Raw genomic sequence first — 9014 nt, forward strand, 5'->3', positions numbered from 1 at the left:
TCTTCCACTTATGTGTGATAAAATAAATATGACCCTCTAAGATGATAAATTATTGGAAATGTTATTAACACTAATTTTGGTAAATAGGAATTATACATTTAGCCCTTATACTGCATATCTTAAGGATAATTTCATTCTCACTAGTGTCTCCTTAAAGAACAGTAGAAGTGTATCATTTTCTTTAAACAGGAATGTGATTAAACAAGGTTGAATCATAGATTAATAGTAGAATATTTAAAATAGTAGTTCATTATTCTTGGAACACCACAATGATTAGCTTCAGATGAAAGGGATGAAAAAATTCAGAACTCATTCTCAAATAGCTGTCGGTCCAGGTTTTCTCTCATTACTAGAATTTTCCACTCAAGATATCTGGTTATTTTCACTGTTTTTGTGGGTGTAGGCTGGTGGTGGCTTAAGAACACAGAAGTGGATTAATGGTTTGTGACACACTTCATCATTGGTGCATTTTTGACCACCTTTATTCATAAATTATTAATTTATAGTAATAATGTAATAAGCACCCATGAAACCATAACCCAACATCAAAACTGGGACCTTAACAATAGCTTACATGTGTGTGATCCTTTTTGTACCATCTCATTCCACAATCACCCCAACCTCGGGTAACTGCTATCCTGAATCATCATTCCTTTGCTTGTATTTTTATCTTATCTGTACAGTCTTAAAGAGTGTGTGTGTATATGTTTGCCCTCAACTTTTTATTAAAAAAAATTTTAACCTACAAAAAAGTTGAGAGTAATAACAATAAAACCACTATGCCTTCACCTAGATTCACTGATTATCACCATTTTGCCAAATTTGTTGTATCTTATCTTCTCCCTCCCTTCACCCCTACCTCCCTTCCTTCTTAGACTATGTAACTGAGCCCAGGAAATGTCAAGGGGAGGAGTGGGGAAACACCGGTCAAGACTTGTTGGTCTGGGGACTTCCCTGGTGGTCCAGTGGTTAAGACTCTGCGCTTCCACTGCAGGGGCACAGGTTCAATCCCTGGTCGGGGAACTAGGATCCCGCATGCCAAAAAAAAAAGACTTGTCGGTCTGCGGTTGTTTTCCTTGCCCTTCACCTGCACAGCTTTCCCGTGCTGCCCTCTGGTCCAGCAATTTCTGCCAGTCTCCTAGTGACTTCCAGTTGTTTAGTTTAAGATGGCAAGAATGCAAACTATGTGGGCCTGGAGGCAGAGACTGGTTATCTCTGGACCCACAGGAACTGGACAGGGTTTAGCACATTGTAATGGTCCAATAAATAATTCTGTAGTGAAATAGTGGTAAATGAGATGAGGGTGGGACAGCAATGGTATTTACATATTGATGACAAACACATATTGGCTATTTAACAATATCGAAGATAGAAGGTAAGGGTATATAAAGAATTTGAAAAAAAAGGTAAGTTCATGGGGTTATTTTACAGAAGTAAAAATTATTTGGTTTGTTATTCATACAGATAGAAAAGTCAGACAAGAAGCATTTATTTGCTATACGTACATAAGTTTGTATGACCTCTATGAGGCGTTCAGTATTTTTGGCAAAACTTTGCCTTTTGAAACTCTGTTTTAGAAGACACATCTTTCAAAAATAAATGAAATAAAATAAAAAAATAAAAGACACATCTTTCTCAATACCAGCCTCTCTTGTGGTTTTCCTCTTACCACTGGTTTCTGCTTCCCAGTCTCCTTCACTGGCTGATTTCCTTTCTCTCCATCATGATTGCCAAGATTCCACCCTGGGCGTTCACTTCTCACTCTATTCTCTTTCCTTGCATAGACCGTCTCATTGAATCCCAAAGTGATAGCTACCATCTATAGAATGGTGATGACTAAACGCTTATTTCCAATCCTCACCTCTCTTTTGAGCCCCAGGGTTACTCCTACTGGACATCTCCACCTGGATTTCCCGCTGGCATCTTAACCTCTAATATCTTCCCCAACCAAATATAGTCTCTCCATTTCACCCACTCCTGAAGTTGCAATGGTCCATTGTCCTCCCCAGACACACCTAATTTGATATGTCCATTCTACCTTTTCTTTTCTTTCCATTCCTACTGCTACTCCTGTAGTTTATGTCATCACTTCTTGGTTACCGTTTCAATAACTGCCTACCTGGTTGTCCTCCCTCCAGAGTCTCCTCAATCTCTACAGCCATGTTAGTACTTTCTTTAAAATTATTCAGTAGCTCTCCATCACAGAGATAATAGAGCCTAAACCGATTAGCATGGCTTTCTCCTTTCTTTACAGTGCAATTCCAGTCTATCTAACCTATCACACCTCCTTATAGCCCTGACGCTTCATTCTGTGCTACATCCAGTAGCTTCAAACAACTTGTGATTCTTCAGTCACATCATATTGCATTCTCTCTATCTGGAATGACTATCTGCTTTATCTGTACTTTGTTGAGTGAAAGGGTCTGCAATTTTCTGGCTAAGAGGAAGAGAAAGGCCTCACTTTTAGCTGGTAGTAAAGGAATGAATTCAGTAATTTCAAGAGAAATTGAAGGTCAGCCAGAACACGAGAGGCAGCAGCCTTATAGAGTGGAAAGCAAAACAAGGAGAGGAAACAGAACTATTAGCTAAAGTTTCATTGTCCATTATCAGGTTCTGGTTTACCTTGGCTGTGGGATCATCATTTTACGGTAATTATACCATAACGAGAAAACCTACGTGCAAATAAAATAAATAGTCATTAGGGATCTTGGCCTAGTAAGCATTCCTTGGAAGAAAGTCAGGGGATGATTTTGGGAGGGGTCTGTGCTATAAAGAAAGAAGGAAGTCATGGAGGGGAGGGAAATGTTTATGTATTTACAGGATTAACTTGAGCCTGTGCTTGGGAGAGCTTCCTGGTACCATACACCTGTGTTTTCCCCACTGTTTTTGCCAGTCAGTGTAAACGAATAAAGCATGTGGTTATAAATGTCTCTCATAGTCTAGTCACCTGTTTCTGTTTGGGAGGAAACCCTAGAAATCAAGAAGCTAGACTGGAGAAATGGTGGACACTTGCTGTCTCCCACAGGTTTGGAACACTTTCGGTGGTTTGGTCATTGGCTTGCCCTTCTGGTCCTGCCATTACTAAACGAGGAAGGGGTGGAGGGGTGTAGAGGGCAGAGTCAAATTTATCCAAACCTATCCTGGGGAGACAATCTATAAGGAACTTGTTAAATAAATGATATCTCCCCAAATTGTAATCCTAAACTATTAAGAAAAAAGAAGCCTAGGAGGGAAGGGTGGGGAAAAGAGATAGTTTCTTATGTATCAAAATGGTATCATCTCCAATATACAGCTAAATAAAAAAAAAATAAGATGCAGAACATGAGTATACTATGCTAGCTTTTGGGTAAGAAATGGGAAAAATAAGAATATACTTGGAGCATTTGTTAATATTTGCATAACAACACTATAAACTTACATAATAACCTAATAAAAATGGTTTTCTATGATGGGAGAAATTAGGAAACAAGATGGAGAGTGTTAGCAAGGTATCTTAATTATGATTTTTTATATTGTTTTGATATTTGAAATATGCAAATGTTTTATCTACTGAAAAAAAAAGATGATAAAAGTAAGTTTATGGAACTTATGGTTACCAGGGGGGAAGAGTGGGGGAGGGATAGACTGGAAGTTTGGGATTGACATGTACCCACTGCTATATTTAAAATAGATAATCAACAAGGACCTATTGTAACAAAAATAAATTGAAAAATTATAAAAAACATAAAATAAAATAAAAGAGAAAAAAAGATGTAATAAAGCACTCACAATTTGGTTCCAGCAAAAAAAAAAAAAAAAGATCAAATGCCGAACACAATTTTGCTTCTGCCTTCTGCCCGCCTCTGTACTTGTCATTATATTTAAGAATTTTCTCATTAAAAAAAAAAAATCTAAGTTTAACTGTTGATGAGTTTTTGCTACCTTCTAGAAATGAGTCAGAAAGAAATTATCAGATGATTATCAGACAATTGACAGAGAGAGATAGAGAGGGAGAGATGTTCATTATAGTGTCGATTCTAATAGAAGAAAAAACTCTGACAGGCAATCGACTAAACACAATAGTATGCAATTATGTAATGAATACAGGGAGCTATAAATTATGATATAAATGCATTATTGAGAGTAATAGTGGGAAAATATGATACCAAATAGTATGTGTAGTATGATCTCTCTCTATGGAAATAAAAAATTGTGGAACAATATGCACCAAAGTGTTCATTTGAGAATACAGGTGACTTATGTTTAATCTTTGTTTTCTAATGTGGTTAAGTAATGAGTTAATTTTTTATGTATTAAAGAGGGGGGAGAGATAAATTAGGAATTTGGGATTAACATATACACACTACCATATGTAAAATAGGTAAACAACAAGGGCGTACTGTATAGCACAGGGAACTCTACTCAATATCTTGTAATAACCAATAATGGAAAAGAATCTGAAAAAGAATAGATACATACATATGTATAACTGAATCACTTTGCTGTAACTAACAAAATATTATAGATTAACTATACTTCAATTTAAATAAATAAAGTTGACAAATAAAAACATTTTATTATGTATTAAATAAATAAAAGTTTAAAAAATACCACCTCTCACTGTCCCTCTCTCTACTCATTAAGTAGGGCATTCTTCCATATTTTGTGCTATTAAAGAAGTGGCAGTAGAAGCACTGACATTTACTGGGTGTTCCCCAAGTCCCAGGCATTGCTGTAAGTGCTTTATAAGGATTATATAAGTTAATAATCAAAACATCATTATAAGGTTCTGAAATATGAGTTATTATATTTCCATTCTACAGGTAAGGATCCTGAGGCTTAGTGAGGGTTAAGTCCCTAGCCCAAGTCACATTGATAATAATCAGTGGTGAGGGTCTTGAACTTAGTCTGACTCTAGAGCTTATGACCTCATCATTTTGCTATTACATTATATATACCTTTGTTGGGCTCTTATCTCACTTTGTTATAACCGTACAATCTTGGCTCCCCAAGATTTCTTTTACCTTTCCGTCCCTACAGAGCAGCTCAGCGCCAGGCTTTTAACACACAACTAAGTGTTTGTTGGATGAATGAATGAATTGGTTTTAAGCCAGAGTAGAAGTCGTTCAGCTTAGCACGTCTCTGGGTATTACAGAGTGTGGTGGTTCCTAATCATATTGGTTGGTTGCCTCTCAGGAATATCTATCTATCCAGACACATCACTGTGAATTCCATGTTTCTGATAGTCATGCATTCCTGTACTGTGTAGCTGAGGAGTAAGTTTTTCATTCTATCAATAAGCCTGTCGAGGAAAATTGATAAAACACGTACTGGGTACCTAGTATGTAACAGGCTTGGTCCTGAGCACCAGATGTACAAAGATAATAAAAAAGTCTGTTGTCAGAGAAAGACAAACATCATATGATATCACTTATATGTGGAATCTAAAAACGTGATACAAATGAACTTATTTGTAAAACAGAACTAGACTCACAGACATAGAAAACAAATTTATGGTTATCAAAGGAGGGAGAGGAGGGGGGATAAATCAGGAGTTTGGGATTAACATATACACACTGCCATATATAAAATAGGTAAACAATAAGGACCTACTGTATAGCACAGGGAACTATAGTCAATATCCTGTAATAACCTATAATGAAAAGAATCTGAAAAAGAATATATATATATATCTGAATCACTTTGCTGTACACTTGAAAATAACACAACTTTGTAAATTCACTATACTTAAACAAACAAAAAAAACTCAGTTGTAATGAACTCATAGGCAGAGGCAGAAGGTGGGGGAGGGGTTTCCCCAGTCATCACAACTTTACAATAGAGAGGAAAGCACACAAAACCAGAGAGCCCAGAGGAAGAACAGCTCCCTCCAACTGGGAGTGGAGCATCCCGGAAGGCTTCCCAGAGGAGGTGGCACTGACTGAGCTGAGTATTACCGGATGAGTGGGAATGAGGCTAACAGTAAGGAGTGGATGGGCAATACTTTTAACAGGAGCTTGATGTTAAGGCAAGCCCTTTTACAATTTTGAGAAAAGACTTCTCTGATAAGAATCCTAATAATTTATATCTGGATGTGTCAATTAAAGTAAGAGAGTGGAGATTTAGAAATTGCGTGCAAGGAGAAGTGTATGTGTGCGTGTGTGTGCACAGGTGAGCCTGTGTGATTGTGCAAGATCAGGGTGAAAGGAAGTTACATTTAGGAGAAAACTAGATCTTGTTTCAGATCACATCTCTGTTTTCTGACATTCTCAACAGTAACTGCAGTAATTGTGACTAGGCCAGTCTCCTGTACTTGGCTTGGGCACATGAATTCCTTTCTCTGATTCCAGTAGCCTGAGGCAGAGCCAGAGTGATTTCCTCATTATTACTCATAACTCAGTGACCAGGAAGAAATTAACAAGCTTCAAAGTATGTCAACTTTTTATCCAGAGAGAATTTTAACCCTTATGATTTTATCAGCCCAAATAAATAAATGACCAAATATATTCATGGCATTTCTTCTTTCTAACTCTAAAAACTTTTTTAAAGACTAGGAAAGTAAGCGGGCTCATACTTCATGGTCTCCAGAAGCCCAGAGGCCAAAGCAAAATTTCTCCAGGTACTTCAATAGGTAACTAGGTGGGGACCCAGGAAAAATGTCCTGAAGGAAGACTGAGCTTATATAGTCAAATCACCCAATTAAAAAAAAAAAAGACAACTGCTTTAATTTCAACTTATATATTGAAAACTGTACCCCAGATTTCTTCATCTCAACCACTTTGCTTGTGAAGTGGAGGAAGAAGTAGAGGAATTAATTAGAACTTAATTAAGGGCTTCCCTGGTGGTGCAGTGGTTGAGAATCTGCCTGCCAATGCAGGGGACACGGGTTCGAGCCCTGGTCTGGGAAGATCCCACATGCCGTGGAGCAACTAGGCCCGTGAGCCATAACTACTGAGCCTGCGCGTCTGGGGCCTGTGCTCCACAACGAGAGGCCGCGATAGTGAGAGGCCCGCGCATCGCGATGAAGAGTGGCCCCCGCTCACCGCAACTAGAGAAAGCCCTCGCACAGAAACGAAGACCGAACACAGCCAAAAATAAATATAAAAATAAATAAATAAATAAAAGATTACTATTTTTAAAAAAAAGCAAATAGCTTTCACTTAAAAAAAAAAGTTAATTAAAATCCCGGCAATTTAATTAAGGGGTTAAAAAACAATTAAGACAAACTTAGAAATGTTACCCAGCTCTACTTAGAAGAGCACTAAAAAATCAACAAAGTCATCCAATAAACCTATATTTTACCTGCAAACTTTTACATCACTACCTAATTAAGTGGACCAAAAAAACGGGGGGCGTGGGGTGGGGGAAGGGATTATATTTGAGCATGAGCAATTTGTGGGAGAGATAACCAGAGATAAGTAAAATCAGATTTCTATTTCTTCTGTACCTTTAGTGAATTGTATTCAAAGCTCTCTTAACTGAACATCTGGTGGCTTTGGGTGATTCTGGACAGGAAGTAGGTAGATCTTTATGTTGAATACACGATGCATTCTTGGAACACATTAAGTGCAAAATACTAGCCTCTTGGGTCTCACACCATGTAAGGTCGTGGAGAAGTTCATTAAAGGGTTTTTTTTATAATGACTAGGTTTTACTTTTTTTATATATAAATTTATTTATTTTATTTATTTTTGGCTGTGTTGGGTCTTCACTGCTGCGCGTGGGCTTTCTCTAGTTGCGGGGAACGGGGGCTGCTCTTCGCTGCGGTGCGCGGGCTTCTTATTGCATTGGCTTCTCTTGTTGTGGAGCACGGGCTCTACGCACTTGGGCTTCAGTAGTCGTGGCGCACCGGCTCAGTAGTTGTGGCTCGCGGGCTCTAGAGCGCAGGCTCAGTAGTTGTGGCTCGCAGGCTTAGTTGCTCCGCGGCATGTGGGATCTTCCCGGACCAGGGCTCGAACCCGTGTCCCCTGCACTGGCAGGCGGGCTCAACCACCGCGCCACCAGGGAATCCCCGACTAGGTTTTACTTTTGCTAAATGATGAAACGGTACTGGTGATTCAGGGTCGGTATAATTTGTGTTTGATGTTCAGAGTGGTTGGTTAAATAGTACATTTCCCATCCCAAGGCTATATGTATCCTTGGGTACCACCCCTTGCAAGGCTGGAATTGCTGATGTGAAGACAGCCATTGCCCCCATACCAGGAAAGAGCTGGGAGAAGGTGACTGGATTTTAGGGCACCAAGATCCTCTAGATAGAGAAGATGGGGTGTGTCTATCTGACCTGTTTACTTGATTTTCTCTTCTTTGAGTCCAGCCATCAAGTCTTCATCCAGTCAACAGATCACTACCCCCAGTTCTCCCAGTCACTTACAGCTGTTCTCAGTTTGACTCAGTAGGAATACTCAAAGGTACAATTTTGCTGCCTGCAAACATGAGGTTTTCACTGGGAAAGACTGATACCTAATATATGACTGAAGTGGAGGCTGTCAGGGCACCTTACCCAGGAGCAGGGTTTCCTGACCTCAGCCCTATTGACGTTTGGAGCCAGATAATTCTTGCGGAGGGCAGTCCCGTGCATTAGATGCCAGTAGAAACCTTGCAGGTTGTGACAACTAAAACTGTCTCCAGACATGACCAAATATGCCCGGGGGAACAAATAGCTCCCAGTGGAGAACCAGTGCCCTAGATCCATGTCCCAATAGGTGTAAAGAGGAATTTCTGCTCCCTGGTAAGTTTGAAGGGTCTTATCTCTTACCTCTTGACCTAAGAAGAGAAAGGCATCCCCTCCTACCACACTTCACACCCCCACCCCCCATGTAAGCCAAACTCAAGCCAGCCTCCAACAGGAGGCTCCTAAATCGTTTCTTCACCAGTTTGACAAATCTCTGCTGATGTCACCTGGTAAGTTGTCAGTTTCTCTTGTAATGATTTTTTTTAATACACCTTTATTGGAGAATAATTGCTTTACAATGTTGTGTTAGTTTCTGCTGTACAACAAAGTGAATCAGCTCTCTGCATACATATATCCCCATATC

Source organism: Eubalaena glacialis, chromosome 1, assembly GCF_028564815.1.
Source record: "Eubalaena glacialis isolate mEubGla1 chromosome 1, mEubGla1.1.hap2.+ XY, whole genome shotgun sequence".
Classification (NCBI taxonomy): domain Eukaryota; kingdom Metazoa; phylum Chordata; class Mammalia; order Artiodactyla; family Balaenidae; genus Eubalaena; species Eubalaena glacialis.